The 27574-nt window shown below is 42.3% G+C and overlaps 1 pseudogene; it reads right to left on the reverse strand.

Moving 5' to 3' along the window:
* Positions 1–237: 237 nt before the first annotated feature.
* Positions 238–3296, reverse strand: LOC129696207 (uncharacterized protein K02A2.6-like; annotated as a pseudogene).
* Between the last annotated feature and the right edge of the window lie 24278 nt (positions 3297–27574).

A 27574-nucleotide genomic window follows, 5' to 3' on the forward strand; every position in this document is an offset into this window, starting at 1 on the left:
ACTTTATTAGTCTATTTATTCATGTGTGTATATATTTATACAATGGTATATGGACACACTGATCTGTTTTGTAGTAAATGCCTACTATGTTCTGTGTGCTGAAGCAAAGCCAGAATTATATTGTCCTATCAGGGACACATGACAATAAACTCACTTGAACACTTAAACGGTAAGTTCTCATTTAATGTTTCTATTTACTCCATCCTAATGCAGATATTCCGGTTTTGTTCCCTCCACTTCATCTCCTTCTCTGCAATTTAAAGCAAGTTTGGCTCTCTCAATTCTCCAGATGAAAGGTCGCTGAACAAGAACATTAAATCTGTTTCACTCTCTACGGATACCATCTGATTTGTTGAATGCATCCAGTATTTCCTATTTTTACTCCTGTATAAAAAGTGGGTTAACACATCAGGTGACCTTTCCCATTAAATAGCATCATGTGGTTAAAAATAGAATATACGTACAAAAGATACTTTCAAGGAAACATTGCAGCTTTCACTTCTGATCTCACATAAAAATAACTGAGTGTTCATTTATTGAGGCAGCCTTTAGGTTGATTGGACAGAGTGGGCATTATCCACAACCCATTAAGACATTTCACAAATTACAATAATAATCCATTGTACATCATAGCCATTTGACTATGTTACTGCTGTATCCACTTTCATTGCAGGCTGGAGCTTAAACACTTTTTCAATACACTGAAAATTGTCAATAAATCTGCAATTTATAAACATTTGGTGTGCTAGTGATACTTAAAAAGCAATGGTTAACAATCAAAATGTATCAGAGTTTATTGACTGCTTCATAATGAGTGAATGCAGTTCTATACAAGCAGCCATTTCCCTGCTATTAATAATAAATCATGGACTCATTTTCTGAATTTGTCAGAAATGTTCTGTTTTGTTGACAAAGTAAAGGTTAACTGGTAAGGTCAATAATTTTGAAAATTGGTTAAAAAGACACCTATAGTAATGAACAGACACGTCAATGGCTCACTTGTGCTCGCAGTATGAGGGGTAATTTTGCATCAGCATTCCCTGATGCACACATCCACTAAGCGAGGAAAAAGAGTAGGTCTATAGTAATAGGGGATTCAATTGTAAGGGGAATGGATAGGCATTTCTGCGGCCGCAAACAACAATGTGCTGAAGTGGGTCTATGAACAGATGTTGAATGGTTTCCGCCTCCCTGGTGCAAGGTTTAGGGATGTCTCTGAGAGGCTGCAGAACATTCTGGAGGGGGAGGGTGCACATTGGCACCAACGGTATAGGTAAAAAACGGGATGAGGTCCTACAGGGAGAATTTAGCGAGCTAGGAGATAAACTTAAAAACAGGACCTCAAAGGTGATAATCTCTGGATTACTACCAGTGCTACGTGATAGTCAGAGTAGAAATAGAAGGATATTTCAGATGAATATTGGCTTGAAAAATGGTGCAAGGGGGAGGGATTCAAATTTCCAGGGCCAGTTCTGGGGGAGGCGGGACCAGTACAAACAGGACGGTCTGCACCTCGGCTGGAATGTGTTATATTCCAGACAGCAGAATGAATAACAACTTACACACAGGCTGACTGGATCACAAGAGAGCTTTGTTACCCAAAATTCCATACTTATAACAACACCAACTCATTAGCATAAACATGAATATGCATGAATACATTACACTGCTCTCCTTTTTTTAAGTATTAAATCTAAGTACACAATTACAATTTTCTTGTTGTGAGACTTGATTTAAACCAGTATTCATTAAATCTTAAATGATATCATAATACAATTATTTTACATATTTACACATTTTCATTCTACCTAGATAGTGAGTTACTTAACTTAAAAACCTAATTTGACTACTGGTTTACGGTTCCTGCCGGATCGTCTAACAGTAGCAGGTGTAACAGGTTTTGGTGTTGACTCACATGTAGGCTTGTTTGGCTCTGTTTTAGTACCCTGACTTTTACCAGAGGAATCTGCTTCTTTGGTTGTGCTAACTGAACTTTGTGTTTCAATCACAGTTGGCTCTTCCAATTCACTTTCAGATAAAGACTTAGGGATTTGGACTTCATGCTCAGCTTTTTGTTCATCTTTGGCTAGAATCGTTTGATGAACATGAACACTTTTGATCCTATCTCCAACTTCAACTAGGTAACTTTTTGTTCCACACATTTCCACTATTTTCCCCACATCCCATTTGTCTCGACTGGACTTGTTGGGAGGACAGAGAACACGAACCTGGCTTGAAGTACCTCTCCTTTTTGTGGGAGTCAAAATGGCGTTTCTGACTTAATTGTTTTTGTTCAACTCTCAAAGCTAAATTGGGTTGAACTAGACTTAAGCGTATTCTTAGCCTTCTCTTCATCAACAGTTCTGCAGGTGAGTAACTTGTTGTTGTGTGTGGTGTGGTTCTGTAATTCAGCAAGAAACTAGCCAAACAATGTTTCATGCTGAGCTTTGAACTACCCTGCAAAACCTGTTTCTTGAGAGCGTCTTTGACAACTCTAACAGACCTTTCCGCTGCCCCGTTAGAAGCTGGATGGTATAGGGGAGCAAGTGTGTGTTTTACACCATTCTGCTGCATGAACTCTTTGAACTGTTCTGAACGAAACTGAGGCCCATTATCAGAATCAAGTTCTTCTGGTAAATCATGGCATGCAAAAATTGATCTCAACTCATCTATGGTACACTCAGTAGTAGTGCTTGACCCCATATGTTTCACCTCAATCCATTTGGAATGACTATCTACCAGCACCAAAATGTTTCGCAAAAATCTACATGAACTCTCTGAAAAGGTCTACTTGGCCATGACCAGGGTTGCAGTGGTGTTTTTGGTGGTTTACTCCGGCAATTTTGGCAGACGCTACATTTGCTCACCAGTGACTCGATGTCCCTGTCAATACCAGGCCAATACACAAAACTTCTGGCAATTGACTTCATGCTTACTATGCCAGGATGTTCGTCATGAAGTTCGTGCATAATTTTGTTTCTCAAAGCCTCTGGTACAAGCACTCTGTTACCCCACTTAATGCATCCCTGCTCACATGATAATTCATGGCATCGATTATGGAAAGGCTTCAGCTCTGAGTTCAGAACTGAGTTCAATCCACTATCGATTTCAGTCCAACCATTCAACGTCTGTTCATAGACCCACTTCAGCACATTGTCTTTCTTTGTTTCTGCTGCAATTTCTGTTGCAGTCACAGGAAAGTCTTCATCTACAACTTGCATTGTGTAGATTGAGTTCTCAGTTCCCACGTCAGAGTTCTCATGGGGGCAACCGGGACAATGCATCTGCAACTGCATTGCACGTGGAGCTTCAGTACTCTAACTTGTAGTCATACTGAGACAGCAAAATTACCCAGCGCTGCATCCTTGATGCTGCCATGGAAGGTATAGCTGACTTGTATCACTAATAGTGGCTTGTGATCAGTCACCAGGGTGAATGGTCTGCTGAGAAGAAACTGATGGAATTTCTTGATTCCGAACACGATGCCGAGTGCTTCCTTTTCTATCTGCGCATAGTTGCGTTCACTTGATGACAAGGTGCAGGATGCAAAAGCAATAGGCTTTTCCTGTCCGTCATTCATGGGAGATCACTGCACCTACACCATAACTTGAAGCATCACAAGCAAGTTTCATCTCGCGTGTCATATCATAGTGAATAAGAAATTTGTCACTTGTCAAGTTTTCGTTGCAGATGTCAAATGCATGTTGCAGTTCCTTTCCCCATGGCCATTTCACATCTTTTTGTAGCAGATGATGTAGCGGCTTTAGCACAGTTGCTAAATCTGGAAGGAATCGTGCATAGAACTGCACCATCCCAAGGAATGATCTTAGCTCTGACACATTATTGGGTTTTTAACATTCACTATTGCTTCCACTTTCGCCTTCACAGGGTGAAGTCCATTGGCGTTTACTTTGAGTCCAGGGTAGACCACCTGTGACTGCGCAAATGCGCATTTACTTTGACGCAGTTTGACATTGTAGCAGTTCAGTCGTGTGAGAACTTGCTCGAGGATTTCCAGATGTTCTACCATGCCTTCTGTGAATATCAATAGGTCATCCTGGTTGCACACACAGTGCGGAATGCCTTGTAACATTTTGTCCATGACAGACTGAAACATTTTTGGGAGGATTTTACACCATAGGGCAGCTTTGAAAATGAATTCAAGCCCTTATGTGTGTTGATAGTCAAGTACCACTGACTATCCTTGTCGACATTGAGTTGGGCGTAAGCGTGAGACAAATCCAGTTTAGTGAAGACTCTTGCTCCGCTAAGTTCTGCGACAGATCTTGTGAGGTTGGTAACGGATATTGTTCATCATCAACGGCTTAGTTGATTGTGATTTTGTAATCACCACATAATCAAACAGATTTATCAGCCTTGGGGACAGCCACAATTGGCGTTTCCCAGTTACTCTGGTCTGCCTTCACAAGTACTCCATTACGCTCTAATCTGTCGAGTTCTACCTCCACCTGTTGCCTTGGTGCATATGGTACAGGTCTTGGTCGACAATACATAGGTCTCACATCTTGCTTAAGTTGAATGTGTGCAGAGTACCCTGTTATTCCCATGTAACTGTCAGCAAAAAATGTTTGCATGTTTGCTTATGATGTTTTCAAGAAGTGATTTGGACAAATTGACGCTGAAAATGCTCTTCCAGTCTATTTCTATTCTACTCAGCCAATCCTTTCCAAGGAGGGTTGGTTTATTTCTGTAGCTGGCCACTATGATGGGCAGTGTTACTGACTAACCATTATGCTGAACTTTACAGTTCATTTGTCCACAAGTCTCCAAAACTTTGCCCGAGTAGGTTCTCAGCTTGACCTTACTCTCAAACAATGGTATCTGTGGGGACTTTGTTTCGAACAGGTCTTTGCTCATGACTGAACAATCTGCTGCCGTGTCAATACATATATTGATTAACTGTTCATTAATCAATAGTTTAGTTCAAAAGTCCTTGCCTTGGCTGGTTGTAGGCTTATCGATGTTGGTTGCATAAATGGTGTACAACCCAAGTTCATTTACATCTGGGTTCACCTCCAAGTTGTGAATTCCTCTCCGGTGTTGTTGCTTGATTCCCGCAGATTGTTGGTTTCCTGTTTTATACTTGGCCCAACATGCTGAGGCGATATGGCCTTTCTTCTGGTAGTTATGGCACTTTGACATTTTGAACTGACAAAATTGGGATGAGTGATTACCGTGGCAATGATAACAACTGGCTGAACTCGGCTCCCCGCCATATTTCAGTTTTAATTTAGTGCCTCTTGGTTTGGCCATATGCACTGCCTTGTGACTATAAACGGCCGCTGAAGTTCGTGGTGGGCAAAACTCGCGAGCATTCCTTGATGCCATCTCTATTGTGGTAGTAATCTTGCATGCTTTCTCGAATTTGAGATCTGGAGTGTCCATCAGTTTGGACTGAATTCGTTCATCCACTAGATCACACACAAATCTGGCGCATAGTGCTCGTCCAAGAAAGGTTCCAAAGTTACAATGTAAACTTAAGTTTTTCAAGGCAACAATGTACTCATTGATTGTCTCATTCTGCTTCTGGTTTCTAGTGCCAAATTTATAGCTTTCTGCAATTTCCAGAGGCTTTGGTTTGAAGTGCTCCTCCAACTTATTTATAGTGTAATTGAATGGCACATCTTTTGCCTTTAAGGGTGCAAGGAGATTCACGAGAGTGCCGAACACTTCAGGACCGATCTCCGTGAGCAGAATCGCTTTCATGCATTCGCAAACGGCCTTATTTGTTTCAGCCACTATCTCTCCTTCACCACTAATCTCCATTAATCTCCATAATCGCCATTGCTCTCTCCATGTAGGAGCAGAATGGCTTTCTACTCTTGTCAAAAGTGCCAAGGTTTCCAATGTAGCCCGTGGACTCTGCCGTCCTGTCGTTCTCTTTTTTTTTAAATAAAAGGTCCGTTCAAAAACCCAGAATTCCTGTCTGTTCTGGTGTAACAATTCACCTAAAACATAGCTGTACAAAGGCTATTCAGCTTGAGGAATTCGACAAAAAAACTCAGTCTAAAATGTTATACACTCCCAAGAACGATATCTTGCCACGTAGACACAACATAGAGATAGCCTGACAAACTCTTGCCGAATTATCCAGCTGCTGTTTTAAACTACAGTCCCCTGCATAGACGGATCTGCAGGCCTCTCATGTCCAGCTCGCAAACAACTGCGACACAACTCCGTATTTACTGTTTTATCTGTTAAACAACACTGCGTTTTGCAAAACAGTGCTGCACTGTATTTAAAGAATGAGTTCACAAACTCTATCTCATCCTCTTCGCCAATTTTGTTATATTCCGGACAGCAGAATGAATAACAACTTACACGCAGGCTGGCTGGATCACAAGAGAGCTTTATTACCCAACATTCCCTACTTATATACAACACCAACTCATTAGCATAACACATGAATATGCATGAATACATTACAGAATGGAACCAATGTCCTTGGGGGTGTGTTTGCTAGTGCTGCCGGGGAGGATTTAAACTAATGTGGCAGGGGGATGGGAGAATGAGCAGAGAGACAGGGGGTGTGTAAAATGAGGGTAGAAGCAATAGGAGCAAGGTGAAAAGTAAAAGTGGCAGGCAGACAAATCCAGGGCAAAAATCAAAACGGGCCACTTTTCAACATAATTGTATAAGGGGTAAGAGTGTTATAAAAACAAGCCTGAAGGCTTTGTGTCTCAATGCAAGGAGCATTCGTATTAAGGTGGATGAGTTGAATGTGCAGATAGTTATTAATGAATATGATATAGTTGGGATCACGGAGGCTTGGCTCCAGGGCGATCAAGGCTGGGAGCTGAACATCCAGGGATATTCAATATTCAGGAGGGATAGAAAGGAAAAGGAGGTGGGGTAGCATTGCTGGTCAGAGAGGAGATTAACGCAACGGAAGGACATTAGCTTGGAGGATGTGGAATCTTATGGGTAGAGCTGCGAAAACGCTAGTGGGAGTTGTGTACAGGCCACCTAAAAGTAGTAGTGGAGTTGGGGATGCCATCAAACAGGAAATTAGGAATGCGTGCAACAAAGGTAAAACAGTTATAATGGGTGACTTCAATCTACATATAGATTGGGTGAATCAAATTGGTAGGGGTGCTGAGGAAGAGGATTTCTTGGAATGTATGCGGGATAGTTTTCTAAATCAACATGTAGAGGAACCAACGAGAGAGCAGGCTATTCTAGACTGGGTATTGAGTAATGAGGAAGGGTTAGTTAGCAATCTTGTTGTGCGTGGCCCCTTGGGCAAGAGTGACCATAATATGGTCACTCTTCATTAGGATGGAGAGTGACATTGTTAATTCAGAAATAGGGGTTACGAACTTTAAGAAAGGTAACTTTGAGGGTATGAGAAGTGAATTGGGCAAGATAGACTGGCAATTGATTCTTAAAGGGTTGACGGTGGATATGCAATGGAAGACATTTAAAGACTGCATGGCTGAACTACAACAAATGAACAAACTGTTCATCCCACTTTGGCACAAGAATAAATCAGGGAAGGTAGTGCATCCGTGGATAACAAGGGAAATCAGGGATAGTATCAAAACAAAAGATGAAGCATACAAATTAGCCAGAATAAGCCAGCTACCAGAGGACTGGGAGAAATTCAGAGTCCAGCAGAGCAGGACAAAGGGCTTAATTAGGAAAGGGAAAACAGATTATGAAAGAAAACTGGCAGGGAAAATTAAAACTGACTGTAAAAGCTTTTATAGATATGTGAAGAGAAAAAGATTAGTTAAAACAAATGTAGGTCCCTTGCAGTCAGAAACAGGTGAATTGATCATGGAGAACAAGGACATGGCAGACCAATTGAATAACTACTTTGGTTCTGTCTTCACTATGGAAGACAAATAATCTACCAGAAATAGCAGGGGACCGGGGGTCAAATGAGACGGAGGAACTGAGTGAAATCCAGGTTAGTCGGGAAGTGGTGATAGGTAAATTGAATGGATTAAATGCCAATAAATCCCCAGGGCCAGATAGGCTGCATCCCAGAGTACTTAAGGAAGTAGCTCCAGAAATAGTGGATGCATTCGTGATAATTTTTAAAAACTCTTTAGATTCGGGAGTTGTGGATTGGAGGGTAGCTAATGTAACCCCACTTTTTAAAAAGGGAGGGAGAGAGAAAACAGGGAATTGCAGACCAGTTAGTCTAACATCGGTAGTGGGGAAACTGCTAGAATCAGTTATTAAAGATGGGATAGCAGCACATTTGGAAAGTGGTGATATCATTGGACAAAGTCAGCATGGATTTATGAAAGGTAAATTATGTCTGACGAATCTTATAGATTTTTTCAAGGATGTAACTAGTAGAGTGGATAATGGAGAACCAGTAGATGTGTTATATCTGGACTTTCAGAAGGCTTTTGACATGGTCCCACATATGAGATTAGTATGCAAACTTAAAGCACACGGTATTGGGGGTTCAGTATTGATGTGGATAGAGAACTGTCTGGCAGACAGGAAGCAAAGAGTAGGAGTAAACGGGTCCTTTTCAGAATGGCAGGCAGTGTCTAGTGGGGTACCGCAAGGCTTAGTGCTGGGACCCCAGCTATTTACAATATATATTAATGATCTGGACGAGGGAATTGAATGCAACATCGTCATGTTTGCGGATGACACGAAGCTGGGGGCAGTGTTAGCTGTGAGGAGGATGCTAGGAGGCTGCAAGGTGACTTGGATAGGTTGGGTGAGTGGGCAAATGCATGGCAGATGCAGTATAATGTGGGTAAATGTGAGGTTATCCACTTTTGTGGCAAAACAGGAAAGTAGACTATTATCTGAATGGTGGCTGATTAGGAAAAGGGGAGATGCAACGAGACCTGGGTGTCATGGTACACTAGTCATTGAAAATAGGCATGCAGGTGCAGCAGGCAGTGAAGAAAGCGAATGGCATGTAATGTCCCTGTCCCACTTAGGAAACCTGAATGGAAACCTCTGGAGACTTTGCGCCCCACCCAAGGTTTCTATGCGGCTCCCGGAGGTTGCAGGTGGTTGCCGGAGGTTGCAGGTAGTGGAAGCAGGTAAGGAGACTGACAAAAACCTCCGGGAACCTCCAGGAACTGCACGGAAACCTTGGGTGGGGCGCATAGTCTCCAGAGTTTTCCGTTCAGGTTTCCTAAGTGGGACAGGGGCATTAGCATTCATAGAAAAATGATTTGTGTATAGGAGCAGGGAGGTTCTACTGCAGTTGTACAGAGTTTTGGTGAGACCACACCTGGAGTATTGCGTACAGTTTTGGTCTCCAAATCTGTGGAAAGACATTCTTGCCATAGAGGGAGTACATAGAATGTTCACCAGACTGATTCCTGGGATGTCAGGACTTTCATATGAAGAAAGACTGGATAGACTCGGCTTGTACATGCTAGAATTTAGAAGATTGACGAGGGATCTTATAGAAACTTTCAAAATTATTAAGGGGTTGGACAGGCTAGATGCAGGAAAATGGTTCCCGATGTTGGGGAAGTCCAGAACAAGGGGTCACAGTTTAAGGATAAGGGGGAAGTCTTTTAGGACCGAGATGAGAAAAAAAAATTTCACACAGAGAGTGGTGAATCTGTGGAATTCTCTGCCACAGAAGGTAGTTGAGGCCAGTTCATTGGCTATATTTAAGAGGGAGTTAGATGTGGCCCTTGTGGCTAAAGGGATCAGGGGGTATGGAGAGAAGGCGGGGATGGGATACGGAGTTGGATGATCAGCCATGATCATATTGAATAGCGGTGCAGGCTCGAAGGGCCGAATGGCCTACTCCTGCTCCTATTTTCTATGTTTCTATGAATATTATGCCTACCATTATCACCATCATGAACCGCATTGTAAATGTCCATTGTCTTTCACCCAGAGTAGGGGAATCGGGAAGTAGAGGACATAGGTTTAAGGTGAGGGGTAGAATATTTCATAGGAAACTGAGGGGCAACCTTTTTACCCAAAGGGTGGTAGGTATATGGAATAAGCTGCCAGAGGAGGTAGTTGAGGCAGGTACTATTACAATGTGTAAAAAACATCTGGACAGGTACATGGATAGGATAGGTTTAGAGGGATATGGGCCAAATGCAGGCAGGTGCTGTTTGTGTAGATGGGCCATGTTGGACGGCATGGCCAGGTTGGGCCGAAGGGCCTATTTCAATGCTTTATGTCTTTATGCCTCTATTTCTAAACACGGTTGTACAATGGGTTAGGTTGGATTTGTGAGTAATTGGGATTATAAATATGGATGGAGATGGTGATAAAGGAACAGATACTAGCAATAGATTATCGAGATCAGGGTGGGGATAGGGAAACAGATGCAGCAGGTGATGGAAACGCAGGATCATTCCTTTTCAGACAGAGGAAAGTAAACATCTTTCCAGCTTGAGTTGAAGCTAGTGATTTGATTGATTGCTTTTCAATAATGCAAGATGCTGTTAATCAGGTTAGCCTGTGACGTATACACAATGAATGTAAATACTATGTTCCTGTTGTCTAGACAGGTTTTTTCACCAAAGCTCATTGGACTACCAATCTGAAGACTTTTCCTGGTTAAACTAAAAAAAAAGCTTCAATTAATAAGATAATACAAACATAAGGAATGAAATAAGAGGGTTCAATGTACTGTGTATTTTTTAAGGACAGGAAAGGCGATTGTGGGATTAATGTGGCAGAGAGAATGATATGGGAAGGATGGTCATGGGAGGCAAAGGAAATAAGTGGTGACAATTGAAAAGTTATAATGTGTGATCCAGGAAATCAGTTAATGATGAGAAAGTAACCTAGAAATGTAAATAGGAAGCATGGATAGGAAGGTGGCTGTGGGTAAGGCTGAGTGTCATTGCACATATGTAGGGTGGCACAGTGCAAAACATGGGCAAAATAATCAAAGAGTGATGAGCAACTAAGAAAGTAAGTTGCAAGACTACAGGGATAAAGGAAAGGGGGAATGGTGCAGAGCTCTGTTGGGAACTGGCATGGATGAAATGTGCTGAAAAGCCTCCTCCTCTGGTAGAATACGTGATGCTTGGTTCAATAGAGGGTATCAGATTTTCAAAGGGAACGGAGGCTACTAAAATTATTGGGATGCATCTGGCCTGGAGAGTGCTTGCAGTAAAAAGGTGTGGAAGTAACACAAAGTTGTAAATTATAAGCTAAGTATGGAATGACTAAATAAATGTAACTGCAGTGATAGGAACTCCAATCCAGAAGAAATGAGGGATATCACGCAAAGATGACTTGGAATGAACACAACGATACTGAATTCTCTTGAATTTAATCGAATAAAAAGGTAATCATTGGACATGCAATATCCTGAAAGTGATTGATAGAGTAGATGGTGATAGACTAAAGAATATGGAACCAAGGGAGGTGGCCAACTCAAGAGAAGGGGGCTGCCATTTCTGAGGAGAAATATTGTTAATTTATTTAACCCCACTGGGCTCTGGATGCTCACTCTACCTGCAAAGAGAATAATTGAAGGCTGCAGCCACTGTTTGAATACCTAAAGGGGCTGCTCCTTGCCTTCTGGCTGCATTTTTCACCCACCATCCTCATCTTTGGACACCCTGTGCATAGCGGGAGAGGGTAGGGCTGAAGATGTCCTGGTTGGGTTGCTCCTGGGCCTGGCCAAGCTGGCCATCCGTGAGTCACGGCGCCAGACGGTGGAGGGCTCTACCTGAGCCGGCTGTCTGCCCCTTTTCCGGGGATACGTTTGTGCCCGGGTGCGGATAGAAAGGGAATACGCCCTGTCTACGGGCACCCTGAGGGAGTTGAATGTATCCTGGACAAAGATTGCAATATAGTTGTTTAGCAGTTGCTTAACATATTTGTTTGTCTTGTATTATGGTGGTGTTTTGTTTTATTGTATTGTAAATACTATTTTAATATTTGAATAAATATTTTTGATTTAAAAATAAAATAAAATAAAATAAAAAGAGAATCATTGATACCATAAATAATTAATAAAGAAGTTGGATAAGTTGTTGGGATGAGAAACCTGTATGGTCGGGGACATAAAGTGAGGCTATGGTTCTGGACGTGGCTGTATGTTGGCTATTCTTGATGCCGTGAGTTTCATTGATTCTATGATAGGCACAGGAGTGGAGTTGCTGCCTTACAGTGCTCGAATCCTGGGTTTGAACCTGTGACGGGTACTGTCTGCAAGGGTGCACGTTCTCCCCGTGACATGCATGGGCTTTCTCTGGGTGCTCTGGTTTCCTCCCACACTACAAAGGTACAGGTTTTTAGGCTAATTGGCTTGGTAAAATTCTAAATTGTCCCTAGTGTGTGTCGGATAACATTAGTGTACGGGGATTGCTAGCCAGCACAGACTCGGTGGGCTGAAGGGCCTGTTTCGGCGCTGTATCTCGAAACTAAATTAATCTAAACTAATCTAGACAGTATGTATAATATGAGAAAGAAAACTTAAAAAAAGACATAGACCCAAGTATTGTTATATTTTTCTTCGTAACTAACATTGAAATAATCCGTAATTTTTTAGCATAAAGTGGAAGAAATTGAATGACAGTATATGAGGTAAAGTTTAAAAAAATAAAAGTTTGATATGTTTTCAGGAGAATCAAGTGATCTGGGGGATAGGGCTGGAAGGGGTACTACAGGAATGGGATCAAGGAAGATCTTATTGATAATCAAAGTAGATTTGAGGGGAAGCTTGGCCGAGCCGTTCCTTTTTATGTTCCATTGATCATGACTTTCATGTAAATTCCAGATTTGATCACTTTCTAGCTTTTTAAAAATTACTTTAAGTAATGAATCCACTCAAAACCAAATATGCTAGCAAGAGATAAAATACTGCAGATATTAATGTATAGAACAAAAACAAAAGTGTTGGCAACATCGAGCAAGCCATTGCCACCTGTGGAAAACAGAGGCAACTTCAAGTCTAAACCTTTAATACTCTATGTGTGTACGCAAAGTGTTATGCCTGAGGTATTACCTGTCACTTCTCAGGACAGATGCCATGCCTGAGTTGTTGTAAACAAAATGTCATGTTTTTATTTTAGCTGCCACTTTCTATTAGCAGCCAGCATTTTGGCTGTTGCTGTTAACTATTTGCATCTCCTTTATTTTTGACAAACTATAAAGTTGTTTGCTGTTGGCTCAAAATGTTGGAGTAACTCAGTGGGACAGGCAGCATCTCTGGATAGAAGAATTGGGTGATGACACCATTCCTTCTATGCAGAGATGCTGCTTGTCCTGCTGAGTTATTCCAATGTTATGTGTCAATTCAGTTTAAATCAGCAACTGCAGTTCCTTCCTACACAAGTTCTTTGCTGGATTCTGATGCCCTGCCCTTCCGAAACATCTTTGTTCTTGACCCCTGACACACTGTGCAGTTCTTTGATCATGTCTCATATCTTGTCTTTAATTTTCATCTACTTTATGTTCAAAACATACTAGGGCTCTTGCAGTTATTCCCACCTACAAAGAAATTAAGCAAAACGGTTGGGGGCTGTGACTCTACCTATCTCTCTCTGATTTATCTCTGATTGTATGCAAAGCTAGAAATTTAGTCTAATTTATAAATGTCCTTCAGGAGGAAATCTACCAGCCTTACCCATAGATGACTCCAGTCTCACCAACAGTGTCAACTTTTAACTACATCCCCATTTTTGGAGTAATTATGGATCAACAATAAATTCTCTCATTGTTAGTAATGCCCACAAACAGTGAACAAATTATTATATAAAATGCATTCTTTAGACTTTTAGACATTGGAGATACAACGCGTAAATAGGCCCGTCTGTCCACTGAGTCTGCGCTGACCAGCGATCACCCGGCCCATTAATACTATCCTACACACACTAGGGGCAATTTACAGTTTTACCGAAGCCAATTAACATACAAACATGTATGTCTTTGGAATATGGGAGGAAACCGGAGCACCCAGGGAAAACCCACGCGATCACATGGAGAAAGTACAAACTCTGTGCAGGCAGCACCCATAGTTAGGATCGAACCTGGGTCTCTGGCACTGTAATGCCCCTGTCCCACTTAGGAAACCTGAACGGAAACCTCTGGAGACTTTGCAGCCCACGCAAGGTTTCCGTGCGGTTCCCGGAGGTTTTTGTCAGTCTCCCTACCTGTTTCCACTACCTGCAACCTCCGGCGACCACCTGCAACCTCCATGAACCGCAAGGAAACCTTGGGTGGGGCGCAAAGTCTCTAGAGGTTTCCATTCAGGTTTCCTACGTGGGACAGGGGCATAAGGCTGCAGCTCTACTGTTGGTGCACGGTGCCATACCAAACATTTTAAGATGTATAACTTTTCATTTAAAACAATTAAGAAAACAGGCAGGGAATAGAGGGATACAAATCATATGTGAGCAGATGGGATTAGTTTAAATTGGCACAGATATGGGTCCAACGCTCTGTTTCCTGTGCTGTACCTTTTTATGTTCAATGACTTGTATAATTATCTATTTGAATTACAGTGTTGATATTAAATTCTCAGTCTCTTGTTCCCTTTCATCTATTATGTGTCTTGAACTTCCTCTGAATAATTACTTCTTGTTAATTTCATTGTATTTTGCAGCTGTGACTCCTTCCTCATTCTTTCCCATTTCCTTTACCTGTTAGAAAATAGACGCGTTAAGAACAAACACTTCTATTTGACTTCGCTTTCATCCGGGGTGCGTTGCTATAGCAATCATGCATTTTGAAGCACAGGGTTTTTTAAACAAATCTGTGCAGATGTAGAACTATTCTTTCAATGGATTTCACATCTTGATATTTAGCCTATCTGTCACTGCAGAATTTACAATGAAGCTAAACAAACCATATGTTTCGAGGAGGAGGAGAAGAGAGAGAGAGAGAGAGAGAGAGAGGGAGAGAGAGAGGGAGAGAGAGAGAGAGGGAGAGGGAGAGAGAGAGAGAGAGCATTCACTGTTAGGCAGCGGTCTAAACATGGCTATAAATGACATTAATATGATCTTTCACAAGGCAGCCATCAAAGCTGACCTTGTGAAACAGAAGAGAAAAATTATCAAAAAACACAACCATGAAAAATGGTTCGACCATGAGTGTAAAAGTGTCAGAAAGGACCTGAGGCAAAATATCGAACCAAAAACACCGTCAACCAAACAACCCAGACTTACGTATTAGATATAATGAAACTCTTAAAAGGTATAAACACACGATTAGGAACAAAAGACAAAACTACACTCACAAAAGACTCGAAGAAATTGAAAATTCCATAAATAAAAACCAATTTTGGGATATGTGGAATAACCTGAGCACAACAAAACTACAAACATTACCAATTCAAGACGGTGATATCTGGAGAGCACCACTTCAAAAATCCCAATAAATAAAATAAACTCAAATTATTCCTATATCAAAGAAAAACTCCAAACACTAGAAACAGTAATAGTAAGATTAAACGAGTACTTACCAGTATGAAGTTTGATCTGTATTTTATGAGGAGTTACGGTGAGGTATTACGTGAAGATCCCAGCCCAGTGCGCAGGTGCGGCATACTTCGAAGCAGCGGTGTGAAATCACAGGATAGACACAATATTTGAAGTAAGATAGTAAAGATCATGAGACATCAGTTTATTAGTTTGATCTATATATTGAGGGTGGGAGCGGAGGGCACGTAATACCTCACCGTAACTCCTCATAAAATACAGATCAAACTTCATACTGGTAAGTACTCGTTTAATCTTACTATTTTACTTCGGAGTCACGTGAGTGATTCCGTGAAGACTTCAAAGGTCTGTGATTTCAAACCGTGTAACAGTTTTATTTCACTCACTGCCGAAGTTTTTGAGGGAGGAAGTGTTATCGTAATCAACCAGTGGATCTGCTTTCACAAGAAACAGAAAGGTATTTGTTAACAATAACAACATAAAGAGCTCCCCTGAGCTCAAATTGCAGTTTGTAATATTCTTTCTGCAATTAAATCAGGTTTATCAACGGTTTACAATAAAAATGTTCTGAACGTCGTTCCCTTGACCATTCTGCCGTATTGAGAATGTGGTCAACCGGGATGTCCATTCGTTCAGCCGCTGATATCAATGCTGCCCTAGTGGAATGGGATTAAAATGTATTATTATCTATTCCGGCAGCTTTCAGTACCTGTTTGAGCCACCTTGGAGTGGTTTGGCTCGTACCCCGTCTTGGGGTTTCTGTGGTTGACCCATAGGCTTTCCTCTCCCTCTAAGATTGTGGGTTGTGTCTATATATTGTAGTAGATGGGTCACCACACTCAACCTGGACTCTGGTGGGTAGGCCCGGAATCCCACCAGTGAATTGGGCGTTCCTGGTCCATATAGCCATATAACGATTACAGCATGGAAAACACAGGCGATCTCGACCCTACTAGTCCGTGCCGACCCTACTAGTCATAATCTCGCCTAGTCCCATATACCTGCGAGTTAGATTTTTACCAGACCTAGAATATGAACGTGATGCGTCTGGGGTAATCACCATGTTATCCAGTCTAGCTTTATGGAGTGACTGGACTCTGTGAGCGTATACGAGAGCCATAAGCATGAGCGTTTTTAACATAGATTGAGCAAGCTGAGGGATCTGGCTGGTGCCATTCTCTGAGATATGTCAATATCACACCAATATCCCATACATGGGTATACCTGGGTTTTTGGGGCTTATTATTATAGTTGCCCTTCATAAGTTTATCTTCAGTGGATGGGATCCCATGCTCTGCTGTCATGCTGTTTTAGATAAGCAGACAAGGCGCTCCATGCTGTATTTACTCACCTTTTAGTCATGGTGTAGATGTTCCAGGAACTCCAATACGTCAGTGGTTGAATAGTTTGGTATGTTGTCCCTGCGTCGTGGCAGTATTTTACCCATGTTAGCTCTTGGTGACTGTTCGCAGGGATGCCGACATGGTGGTAATGGTTCCTTTGGATAATCCCAGTCCCTGGTAAGGTCTATTCAAACCCTGCACCCAGGAGTTTGATGTTTTTCTGGCATGGGTGGCTTGTGCCTGATACTGGGTTGAGTCAGCAACCATGGTCCACTAGGGAAATCCATAGGTGACTCCCCTCCGTGTCGTGATGAACTGGGAACCATGGCTGTGTAGGCCGGTCGGGCACGTTCAATATCTCGGAGACAGATTCCATCTGTATTACGAAGTGCCCGACTGATGAGGCAGAAGGGAGGAAGGCAAAGCAGAAATTCCCCCTTCCAGCGTGTAGGCATCTATCGCTGCTGCCTCTGAATTCTGGTTCCTAAGTCACATACATAGGTTACTGCGATTCCGTCTTGTGCAACCAAATTGATATCTGGCTTTCAAACTGCTTAATACCTTTAGCAGATATTTTGGGTTTGACATCTATTCAATGTTATCATAAATTTTACCCGTGACGTGGTGTCTCCCACTGTTCTAGCTTCCTAGGAAATAGGCAGCTGATAGTTAAAATGTCTTTTGACACACCATTGCCAGATCTGTTTCCAATTTGTTGCACGATAGTGATTTTATGCTCCCCATATGGTTGATATAAGCCACCACCATAGTATTATCAATCCGTAACTGCATAAGTACGTGCTGCATTTGAAATGCATATGCTTTTTAGCCCAATAGGCGATCACCAATCCCAAATAGTTGGTGCCCGGTGTGTGTAGTAACGATGATTCTGAATTGGTCCATCTGTTACCTGTGCTGGATATGGAGTTTAGTTGCTCCCCAGCCTAAAGTACTGGCATCGGTTTTTAATAACCAAGTTGGGATTGGTGACAATAATAGGGCTGAAAACCATGCCAAACATATGTCTGCCCACCACTGTAATTGTGATATAGCTTCAGTGGGTACATTCATCAATCAATCAATCAATCAACCTTTATTGTCATCTTGCAAGCAACAGTTGTTACAGTGCAAAATGAAAAGACGTTTCCCAGTGAATAGCGGAGCATCGCACATGAAATTTAAACACTTCACACATAATAACACTAAAAACAATCCAGTCCCTGATGGAACAGTATAAATAGTTAAAAGCAGGTTAAAAAAACACAATGTTAAAATTCAATAAACCAATCATAGAAAAATGTCCGGGGCCGCTGATTTTAGTGGCCAGTGCCAGTATTAAAGTGTCCGTGCCAGCCGCAGAGTCAAGTCAAGTGACTGTGGGTGCAGAGTGACTGTTTAGCAGCCTCACAGCCTGTGGAAGGAAGCTGTTTAGCAGCCTCGTAGTCCGGGCTTTGATGCTACGATATCTCCTGCCTGATGGCAGGAGATCCAGGTGTGCGTGGAGGGGGTGCAGTTTGTCCTTGGCAATTCTCTGTGCTTTCTTCAGACAGCGGCTCTGGAACAGTTCTTGTACCGAGGGTAGGGAGACGCCAATGATCCTCTCTGCTCCCCTCACTACCCTCTGCAGAGCCTTTCTGTCCGAACAGTTGCAGGTGGAGTACCACGTATTTATGCAGTACGTGAGTACAGACTCCACCGTGCCCCTGTAGAAAGTCCTGAGGATGTTGGTGGGGAGTGAGGCCTGTTTTAGTTTCCTCAGGAAGTGCAGTCGCTGATGGGCCCGTTTGACGGTCCCAGTGGTGTTCCTGGACCAGGTGAGGCTGTCCGTTATTTGCACACCGAGGAACTTTATGCTCTCCACTCTCTCCACTGCAGTGCCACTAATGTTGAGCGGTGTATGCTTTGGCTGCGCCCTCCTGAAGTCGACAACCATCTCCTTAGTTTTGTCGACATTCAATTCTAGGTTGTTTTTGCCGCACCAGTCCACCAGTTGTTCTACTTCCTCCCTGTACATTGTTTCGTCATCTCCACTGATGAGTCCCACCACTGTAGTGTCGTCCGCGAATTTTATGATTTTGTTTTCCCTGAATCTGGCAGCACAGTCATGTGTGAGCAGAGTGAACAACAGCGGGCTGAGCACACAGCCTTGAGGGGAGCCGGTGCTCAGCGTGATCGAGCCTGAAGTGTTCTTGCCAACACGGACTGACTGCGGTCTCTCTCTCTGTCAGAAAGTCCAAGATCCAGTGACACAGGGTGGTGTTGAGGCCCAGCAGGGTTAGTTTCTCCACAAGTCTCTGTGGGACGATGGTATTAAACGCTGAGCTGAAGTCAATGTACAGGATTCTGGCGTATGTGTTCTTGTGTTCCAGATGCGCGATTACTGTGTGCAGCGTGGTAGAGATGGCATCCTCTGTAGAGCGGTTGGGGCGATAGGCAAACTGTAGGGGGTCTAACGATGAGGGGAGGCTGGCAGTAATGTGGGGTTTCACCAGGCGTTCAAAACACTTCATTATTATTGGGGTCAGGGCGACAGGGCGGTAGTCATTTAGGCAGGCAACAACTGGTTTCTTCGCTATGGGGATTATCGTGGAAGTTTTGAGGCATGTGGGGACAATGGCCTGACTAAGGGAGATGTTAAAGATGTCTGTTAGCACATCTGCTAACTCCTCAGCACATTCCTTTAGCACACGTCCTGGGATATTGTCGGGTCCGACTGCTTTCCACGGGTTGACCTTAGACAGGATTCTCCGTGTGTCCATTGTGTCTATGGTCAGGACTGGCTGGTCGGTTTGTAGGCAGGGGCTGTCTCTCCTCTTGGGTGTGGTGTTTGCTGCATCAAAACGTGCAAAGAAGTTGTTCAGTTTATCTGGGAGAGAAGTGTCCGTGTCGGTTACCGGGTCACTATAATCAAATCATGATTTGATTATAGTGACCCAAGCACCGTGGCAGAGTAACAGTCATATGGATGGAATTGATATTGAAGCCCAGATAATCCATGGTAGTTAACGGCTGCAATACTGGTTTATCTGGGCGTGGGATGAACCTCAGTGCTTTAGGGAGCTGTTTCGTAGCTAGAACTGCTGCCACAGCTAATTCCTTTGTTTCCCCTAATATGAGGATATCATCCAATATATGCCATGATTAGATTCAAATTTATTTTAATTGTCATTGTCAGTGTATAGTACAGAGACAACGAAATGCATTGGAAACAACGAAATGCATTGCTTGTTTTCTAATATTTTCATGGCTATTTTTAATATTTATAATAGTTTAGGGCTGAGGTTAGACCATTGGGAATGCTCTATTCCATAGTTGCCATAACCGGGATATCCATTATCCAGGTAAAAAATGTTTAGGTATCTACAATGATCCTAGTGTATGGGTATAAGATAGTTTGCATCTTCCATATCAATGCTCGCCATAAGGTATGCTTTGGAGATCAGATGTCTGGCAGTGACAAAAACCCGTCTCCATCTTAAAGTGTATATACTCAACAGATTTATTTAGTGATATTAGCTAAATGATGATGTTACATTCACGATCTTTTGTAGTTTTAGTGAATATATTCGATACAAATTCCAATGGTTCATGTTTACTCTCATGATCCATTTAGTGATGAGCCTTTCTAGTTCAGCTTGACCTTCTCACTTCTCTTTCTTAGAGGGAGAAAATGCCCTTTGGGCGCATTGCTGAACTGGTGGTAATATGCCCAATTTGAATTCAAGTTTATATCCACTAATACTGTTGAGTATATATTAGTTATTTGTGACTGCACCCATGCTTTATCAACAAGTGTAAATGCCCCCCCCCGCAGTTAGTAGAACACCCTTATTTAGTGTAAACTGGGAGGAACCAGACTACCTACCTCCATGTTTATTGTTTTTTCATGAAGGCTTAGTTATGCTGGTATGCTGGTGCTGTCGGTGGGGCGGCGCATTTTCCCACGGCTCCGCTCTGGGCCCCTGTCTAAAAAGAACTTTGGGGGTAATGTGAAGCGGTCGCCAGGCTTTCACCAGTCCTTGTTCGATATTGCTGGTGGATGCCGAGGGGTGCTGCCAGCTGGGTGTTGGATGCGATGTCCTGCTCGTTCCATGTCAGTCGAGTATCCCAAATTTGGGAACATCTTAGGCGTCAGCACACTCGTAGTGCAACGGGATAGTCTCATCCTGGGAGAACCATCTTGGTGATCATGGCGTCTCGCCTGCCAGGTGAGTATGATCCGTGGAAACAACGAGCAAAGGTGGTGACATCTTGACCCTCTGTTAGGAGCTTCAAAGTTCGCTGCTTTTAGCTCTTGTCTGCGAGTCTGCTGACCCAGCTGCCTGCGGATTTGCCTCTAGAAAGGCCTACTCCTGCAGGGCTTTGTTTGGGAAGATGGTCGCATGGAGGAGCCATGTAGTGGCCCATGACACCCAGTAGCTCTTCCTGATCCTGCTCCCCTGGCATACTGCTGTTCTCGTCCGCCTGCCCAGCGTTTAAGCCAGCCCAGCCCTGGCCTCCTTAGCTAGCCTCAAAAGAGGGAGCAAAAGGGTGTGCTATAAATTGGAGGAGGCATAGCTCAAACTCCATTGTTGTATCAATCCCTCAACAAGGGAGATGGCTAGTGCAATAGCACTGGGGTAGGAGTGTCAGCTCCCTTGGCATTCAGCCAGTGCCCCTTTTTCCCTGGAGGTGAACTCCATGACCTCCTCTGGCTTGGGGAGACAGACATACTTATTTTTGCTGTCTCCACCTGTTCCAGTGTTGGAGGAAGTTGATTCCTATAGAACCTGTAAATTGGTAAGATTTTTGTCTTACCTGTATGTAGAGGCTGCCTGCCGTTTTTCAGGCGGCATTGTAGCGGTTCCCGGGCGGCGATTCTCCTTGTCAGGAGTCTGCACGGCTGCCGGTCAGGTTTTTAAACTACCCGCCGGTCCGCTGCTGTTAACCAAACAGCTGTTCAGCGGACCGGCATCAGCGCAGCTCCCTGCAGCGGTCCGCAGCCTGTGCGGTCCCGTTAGCGCCTTTCCCCCTCCACTGTCGGCTCCTTCGCTGGAGTCGAACGGGGGCCGCTTCCTCTGCTGCTTTGCTCCCCCTGGAGCAAAAAACCACAAGGCCCGATAAAGGTAAGTACTTACCTCACGTCCTTGGATGCGGGAGCTGCCGACTCCCGCTGGCCGCGTGTTGCACAGCTGTGCGATAATGCCGCACCTGCGCACTGGGCTGGGATCTTCACGGAATCACTCACGTGACTCCGAAGTAAAATTAAAGATTATCAAAACCCTCTTGATTCCCCAATTACCTTGGAAGAACTGACCATAAAAATAAAATCTCTCCACTCAAAGAAAACCTGTGGTCCAGACAGCATCTAAAATGAAATGCTCAAGTACAGCACTCCCGAGATGCAGGACATAATGCTTAGGCTGTTCAACATTATACTATGATCAGGTTATTTCCCTGATATTTGGTGCCAAGGGCTTATTTCACCCATTTATAAGAGTGGAAACAAATTAGACCCAAATAATTATTGTGGCATCTGTGTCAGTAGCTGCCGAGGGAAGTTATTCTGCAGTATCATAAACAACAGAATGCAGGATTTCCTTAACAAACACAACATTCTCAGTAAAAACCAAATCAGCTTCCTTCCAAAACACCATACCACTGACCACATTTATACCCTCCACACCCTCATTGAAAAACATGGACACCAAACGAAAAATGGGAAAATATTTGCCTGTTTTATTGACTTTGAGAAAGCATTTGACTCTATTTGACATGAAGGGCTCTATTACAAACTCCTCGGCTGTGGTATAGGAGGAAAGGTATATGACCTTATCAAATCAATGTATCTGAATAATAAATGTGGCATTAAAATTGAGGACAAACGCACTGATCTCTTCACCCAGAGAAGAGGCGTCCGGCAAGGCTGCAATCTGAGCCCAACACTGTTTAATGTATATATCAACGATTTGGCAGTAAAGTTCGACCAGAGCACAGCTCTGTCTTCTGGACGGAGAGGTAAAATTTATGCGGATGACTTGGTTCTGCTGTCCCCCACAGAACAGGGACTGCAGCAACAGTTGGACCTACTTGATGAGTACATCAAAATTGGGCACTGGCAGTAAATCTAAAGAAAACCGACATCATGATTTTTCAGAAAAGACCCAGATGCCAGGAAGATAAATACAAATTTACTCTCAATGGTACTGTTATCGAACACACTATGAGCTATACTTAAGAAGGAACTGCAGATGCTGGAAGATCGAAGGTACACAAATATGCTGGAGAAACTCAGGGTGTGCAGCATTCGCTGAGTTTCTCCAGCATTTTTGTGTACCTTCGATCTTCCAGCATCTGCAGTTCCTTCTTGAACATTTTGTCTACACCACTGCGATATCTCCTCAAGGTATGCCTCCTTTGAAGACGTTCTCCTCCTCTCTCCGGAGACAGTTTCACAACCTCCCATCTCCCCGCCCTCGGGCTCCTCCTCCTCCCTTTTTCCTTCCTTCTCCCCCCCACCCCTCATCAGTCTGAAGAAGGGTTTCGGCCCGAAACATCACCTATTTCCTTTACTCCATAGATGCTGCTGCACCCGCTGAGTTTCTCCAGCATTTTTGTGTACCTTATGAGCTATACATACCTTGGTCTAACTATTTCAGCATCAGGGAACTTCAATATGGCAGTGAATGCACTAAAAGAGAAAGCTCGAAGAGCTCTGTATGCAATAAAAAGAAGATTCTACAACATCCAAATCCCAATTAAAATCTGGCTTAAAATATTTGACAGTGTAATCCAGCCTATTGCGCTTTATGGTAGTGAAGTATGGGGTCCGCTCAGTCACCATAGTTATAGTAAATGGGAAAAACATACAACGGAGGCCCTGCATGCGGAATTTTGTCGGAACACCCTCCGTATCCAAAGGAAAACACCAACAAATGCATGTAGGGCGGAACTAGGCAGATACCCACTGATAATAAATATCCAGAAAAGAGCACTACATTTTTGGAATCACTTTAAATCTAGCCCCCCAGATACCCTCCAGTTTAAAGCCCTTCAAACACAAGAGGGGAACCCAGAAAATAGTTCCCTGTGTCAGTTGGTACTGAGACTAACTACCCCTATTCAGTTAAACCCTATCCAGTTAAACCCTGACCGGCCCCAGATCAATACTGGCCCCCAATCACCAATTAGAGTGAACCAAATTATCAAACAATGTAAAGAAACGTACTTGGAACATTGGGATAAAGAAACCAAAAGCCAAAGCAGATTAGAATGTTACCGCTCCCTAAAAAGAGACTATAAATTGGCAGACTATCTCTCAACTGTTAGAGACATAAAGCAGAGACAGACACTCACCAAGTACAGGTTAAATGTTAAGTTTCGCCAGTGCTGTTTGTAGGGTTTTACTTTTCACGTTACAACGCTGTGTTTTTCTTCTACAACTAAAACACTTCGGTTGTCTGACAGCTTTTGAAACACTAGGTTTTAGGGAAACATCTCCTTATGAAGGGCATATTGACCTTGGCAGAAACCCAGTGATGATTAATCAGGATATTAATACTTGCTGCTAGGATAGAGCTATGATGAAAGAGTGGGTAAACATGGGTTGAGTTCCTCAGGGATGAGAAGGTTAAGGGGCCATCTGACTCATATGAAGAAAATAATGAAGGGATGCAAATGTGACATATATCTTTCCTTCTGCAGGAGAATACAGAATAAAATAAAATATAATCTCAGGATTCAAATGGAGCTGGTTAAAATAAAATTCGGAAAACCGCTGCTATTCAACAAATCGAGAAGCTAAATAAGAATTTGGGGAGAAATTCTGATGCTTATAGAACTGGAGGGAGAACAATAAATTATCAGAGGGAGCTTGTGAACTGAACAAAACTGAAAACATTAATGAAAGCAAGGACTGATTTTCATCCCACGTCATGCTATAAATGTGACTCCAAAAACATTGTTTTTTTCCAATATTTTCCCTGCTGACTGCTTCTAGCAATTTTTTTAATCAACTCTTTCAGCGTGCTTTGTTGACTTTTATACACAACTGTGACACAATATTTCCACAGTAGTTTACAATCTCACCGATCCATAACTATTATAAACCAGTAGGCCGTGATGAGCATAACACTGCACTCCATTAAATTTAATTTATTCCAATGTTAAGAAAGAAAATCAATTTACAGTCATATTTAGAAATGTACCTGCAGCTTTTTAGCCATACCAAGTTCCTTCAAGGCTCAAGGATTGGTCTGAGCACAATTCCCTCTGCAATATTTGCAGCAACGCTCCATCTACTGGCAACTTGTCGAGACTGGAGGAAATTGATCTGCAGTGTGAGGAGATAAAGCTCCAATTTTGGAGAGCAATATCATTGTCAGGTTGTTGTGGGCTGGTTTTTCTTTCATAATTGGATGGCTTGGTATGGAGTCCTGGCACCTATAAAATGTTACAATTAAGATTTAAGTTTTTACGATTTTAATATTACAAAAATGATTAGCACAGTTTAAAAAATAAATGTATTCATTAAATTAGGCAAGATAGTATATGACCATTTTACATATCTAGGACTCAAAATACCCCTAAACCCCAAACTTATATTCAAACTCAACTACGCTGACATGATTACAAAGTTAAAACTGAACATAGAGAAATGGAGGATTTTACCCTTGTCTATAGTGGGGCGTATTAACGCTATCAAGATGGTGTCTCTTCCTAGATTCATATATTTATTCCAAAATCTTCCAATTTTTCTTACTTCATCATTTAAAAAAAAATTGGACTCCATTATCCTTCCATTCATTTGGGGCTATAAAGCCCACCGTATATCAAAGGCACATCTTCAAAAGCCAAAAAATGAGGGAGGCATGGGCCTTCCTATATTTAGGCACTACTATTGGGCAGCCAATGCTAGAGCTCTGATTTACTGGCAATGGGGATTCCCACATGAACCTTTGGATAATAATAATAATACCCCTTCGTGGCTAAACATTGAAAACAGAGCAATGAAAAATTCCTCCCTCTGTACTTTGCTTTTTTCCAAAACAGAATCCCCACATAAGTTGGTTGGTGAGAACTTCATTTTAAAAAATTCAATTCGAATTTTAAATCAGATAAGAAGTTTCAGTACATTGTCAAATGTCTCTATTTACACCCCCATATGTCACAACCATTCCTTTTTGCCATCACAGACGGATGGGGTGTTTGCTGTCTGGAGGGACAAGAGCCTTGCGACCCTCAGAGATCTATATATTGACAAAAAATCAAAATTTAACCTTTCCAACTCTCATTTTTTTCGCTATCTCCAAATTAGGCACTACGTTAAAGATCAAATTGCAAATTTTCAAACCATGCCTGACAGTTGCCCACTCTATGAGCTCTTGCAGCTTCCTCCAGACTCCAAACATCTAATATCTCGCTTTGTGAGTCTATTCACCACCTCTGTATCCACTACCCATCTGAAAGAAGCCTGGTCTACTGAGCTGAATTTCGAGGTGTCTGACGACACTTGGAATGAAGGTCTGACCAGAATCCAAACTTGTTCGATCAATGTCAGGTATAAACTGATTCAGTTTAAAGTCATCCACAGACTCCATTACTCAAAGACCAAATTACATCGAATCTACCCTGCTATTTCTCCATTATGTGACAGATGCAAAAGTGCAGATGGTTCTTTAACACATATTTTCTGGCTCTGTCCTCATATACAAAGATACTGGTCGAAAATATTTAAGTGGTTTTCTGGGGTCTACGGAAAAGATATTCTCCCTGATCCAGAACTAGCACTTTTTGGATGCTCAGAGACTGCTTTGCACTTCACGTCTGAAGAACAACAAGCACTGATGCTTGGTATGGTGGCAGCCAAGAAAATGATCCTAACAGACTGGAAATCATCTATACCCCCCTGCTTCGAAAAATGGCTCAATGAAATGATAATAATCATACAGATGGAAAGGATACGCTTCTACAACTCCAAGGTACCAAACAACTTTTTAAGTGTTTGGGGACCATTTATCAACCATCTCAAAGTCCAATAATTTCATAATTTCATATTATCTGCAGTGATGTAGTCCTGTGACCTTTACTTCTGCTTTTGCAATGCATGACTGTGTAGCACCATGTGGATTGTACCAATACTGTTATGTCTGGCGGCTTTGTTTTATTTTTTTTTTTTTTTTTTTTATTATAATTTTTTTTTTCCTTCCTTTTTTTTTTTTTCCTGTTGTCTTTTTCAGTTTTTATTTTTTTATTTATTTTTGTTTGTTTTGTTCTGTTTTGTTAAAAAATTGTATAAAATAATAAAAAATATTAAAATGAAAATGAAAATGAAATTAGGCAGTCAGGCCTTCAAACAAATTAAGCAGCTTATAATACAGCAATCCGTCATAGAAGACACTAACAGTAATGAAAGTTAATGCATTCCCCCACCATTTTGTCCACAGAAAAAAACACTGGTTATGGGTGAGTGGTAAACCATGCAACACATTTTCATCTTTCCACTGTCAGTGAATGGCCCATGCACAGTTCGGGTCTACACACACCATGTTACATGCACTGCATTTTAACGTACAGTGAAATGATTTTTGAATCATTGGATGGAGTCAAAATGAATAACTGATCTGCTGTTCTCAGCAGAGTGTTCCCAGCATTTTCTGACCCACTCTATCGCAAAACTGGCTTGGTCAACTGTTCCATTTCACCCTTTACTGCATTCGGTGCTTCAACAAAAATCAATCTTTCCTTCCATTCATCCATCAAAAGTTGTAAACTTCAACAACTCTTGATTCCATAACATTTCCTGGTTCTGATGAAAGCTCATCAATCTTAAGGGTGGCACAGCGATAGAGTTGCTGCCTTACAGCGCATGCAACG

Source organism: Leucoraja erinacea, chromosome 4 (genome assembly GCF_028641065.1).
Source record: "Leucoraja erinacea ecotype New England chromosome 4, Leri_hhj_1, whole genome shotgun sequence".
Lineage (NCBI taxonomy): Eukaryota > Metazoa > Chordata > Chondrichthyes > Rajiformes > Rajidae > Leucoraja > Leucoraja erinaceus.